Source organism: Pristis pectinata, chromosome 23 (genome assembly GCF_009764475.1).
Source record: "Pristis pectinata isolate sPriPec2 chromosome 23, sPriPec2.1.pri, whole genome shotgun sequence".
Classification (NCBI taxonomy): Eukaryota; Metazoa; Chordata; class Chondrichthyes; order Rhinopristiformes; family Pristidae; genus Pristis; species Pristis pectinata.
Window position 1 is genome coordinate 34,736,327 of NC_067427.1, and position 2,413 is coordinate 34,738,739.

At 55.3% G+C, this 2,413-nt stretch overlaps 1 non-coding gene across 1 annotated transcript; it reads right to left on the reverse strand.

Annotated features, from left to right (window-relative positions):
- Window positions 1-607: 607 nt before the first annotated feature.
- Window positions 608-689, reverse strand: trnas-aga (transfer RNA serine (anticodon AGA)). The gene has a single exon. It is a non-coding gene; the product is annotated as a tRNA-Ser (tRNA).
- Between the last annotated feature and the right edge of the window lie 1,724 nt (window positions 690-2,413).

Below are 2,413 nucleotides of genomic sequence, written 5' to 3' on the forward strand. Positions count from 1 at the left end.
ACAAGACACGTCCGTTAGGTCCAAGGATGTCGCCGAAGGAATTACATACATCCTGGTGAAAGGGAAGCAGAACGTCAGGGCGCCCGGGGTTGAGACCCCGCAGAGAGGGCTCCCACTGAGACAGTGAGGCAGCAGCAGGGTAGCGACCGCCTCCGGACAGCGCACTGTTACAGCAAAAGCTGCCGGATCGTCAGAGTCCCTGGGTGGGCTCGAACCACCAACCTTTGAGTTAACAGCCGAACGGGCTGACCGAACAACATGAAGGAAGCGGGGAGTAACTTGTCCACTCCCGGGTTAGGAGGCGGTGATCTGGAACCCGTGCTGGACCCGGCTTTTCCCAACCTGCCTCATTGGTTTGGATCAGAGAGTCAAGCAGCATCTGTGGAGAGAGAAAAAGAGTTAACGTCTCTGGTCGGAAACAGGGTCAGGAGTGACCAGGGCCACTGCGCCGTAGAGAATTTCCAGGCCAACGTCCCAATTTCATAACGGAAGCATTGAAACGCAGTAAAACACGGTATCATTTATTCCATGGATTTTTTACTCCGGGACCAAACAATCAGCAGCTCCTCAAAATTACACGGGTTACTTCGGCCGGACCTGCTGCTCCCGTAGTCGGCAGGATTCGAACCTGCGCGGGGAAATCCTAATGGATTTCTAGTCCATCGCCTTAACCACTCGGCCACGACTACCGCGCTCCCCAGACCCAGGCAGGCAGAAGGACATTTTCCATGGAATGCGATCAGTGTGTCCCGGCACGGACGGCGACAGCATCGATCCTCCAGTCAGAGAAACAGGACTGATCCTGAACTAAAAACAGAAACCGCTGGAAACACTCAGCAGGTCAGGCAGGGTCTGTGGAGGGAGAAACAAGAGTTAACATTTCATGTCGATGACCTTTCACCCTGAACTCCGGGCGGGCAGTTGGACGGAGGGAGTCTCACTCAGAGCGGGACAGGGTTTCCTCACCCCGCCACAACACGCCGAGACCTCTCAGTTTGCTCTCAGTCTCTGACTGTGGGCATCAGCAGCAGGGGCAGCGGTTATTGCCGTTTCCCAGCTGCCCTGGAGAAGGTGGTGCCGGGCCGCCTCGCTGCGTTGCTGCGCTCTGTGTGGTGAGGGAGCTCTCAGTGACGGGGCTCCAGGACTCTGATCCGTTGCCCAGGCAGTGATGGCGATGGAGGGAATCTGCAGGGTGGCCCGGGCTGGGCGGCCGGGACGGATTCACTCTCCTCCTCCTTTCTGATCCACCTGCCAGGCTTGATGGGCCGCTTCAGGGGGCAATCACCAGGTAACCACACTGGTGTGGGCTGGAGTCAGAGAGGGTAAGGACGGCGGGTTTTCGTCGCCCAGCACCCGAGGTGAACCCAGTGGGCGCGGATGAGCTGATGTCCCGTCTGATGTCAAAGGAGATTTAACTGCCTTGGGCTCTGTTCCTCGCTGCATGGGCTGCTGAGAGAGAGCGAGAGAGAGAGAGAGAGAGAGAGAGAGAGAGAGGGAGAACAAACAGAGAAGCGCGGTTTCCGGTCGCCTCGGAACACCCGAACACGCTTCCCTCTCTCTCCTCATTCAGTTCAAGTGCCATGGCAGCCCGGGGCCGCGACAGTGCGGGTCGGGTTTCCATACGCCATGGAATGCCCATATGGATGAATTTCATATGAAGTGACATTACATATCTGAGGGGATGGGTAGGTTAGACCGGGAGTGAAACAGATCACCCTTGATTATTTTCACCCAGAAAGTACAGTACTTGGAATCTGGAACTCAGCGCCTCAGTGGCTAATGGAAGTGGGGACACTCCCAACATTTAAACATTATCCAGACGAGCAGCTACTCACACCAGTAGCAACACCAAGGCATAGAAGACCATGGACCAGGTGTTTGCCCAGTGGGTTCAGTGTGGATTGGCAATCGACGGTCCGCGTGGAAATAATGGCTTTTCAGGATCAGCCCGGGAGCGGATGGAGGAGCGGGTCCCGAACAGGTAGGGTCTGAATATTTAAAAGTCGTGCTTATTGGTTAATTGGTGAGAGAGAGTACTTGAGGTAATTGAAAGGGACAAATATCAGGAGGGGTAACTAAGAGGAGCGGCCAGTGTGTCAGTGGCTCAGGGTAGGAGTGGAGCCTTGAGACTTCGGCTCAAGAGGCTTCGGCAAGCAGAGGCTGAGGAAGGGCTAGTACCCTGAGAGGTAAGGCCGGTAATTTCCTTTAAATTAATTAAATCGGATTGGGTAATGAAGGCAGCAGCTAGGGCAGTTGTGTGCTCCGAATGCAGTATGTGGGAAGTCAGGGACAGCACGCTTGTCCCTGATGACTACACCTGTAAAAGGTGCATCCGGCTGTAGCTCGTGGCAAACCGTGTTAGGGAACTGGAGCTAGAGCTTGATGAACTTCGGATCATTCGGGAGGTAGAGGC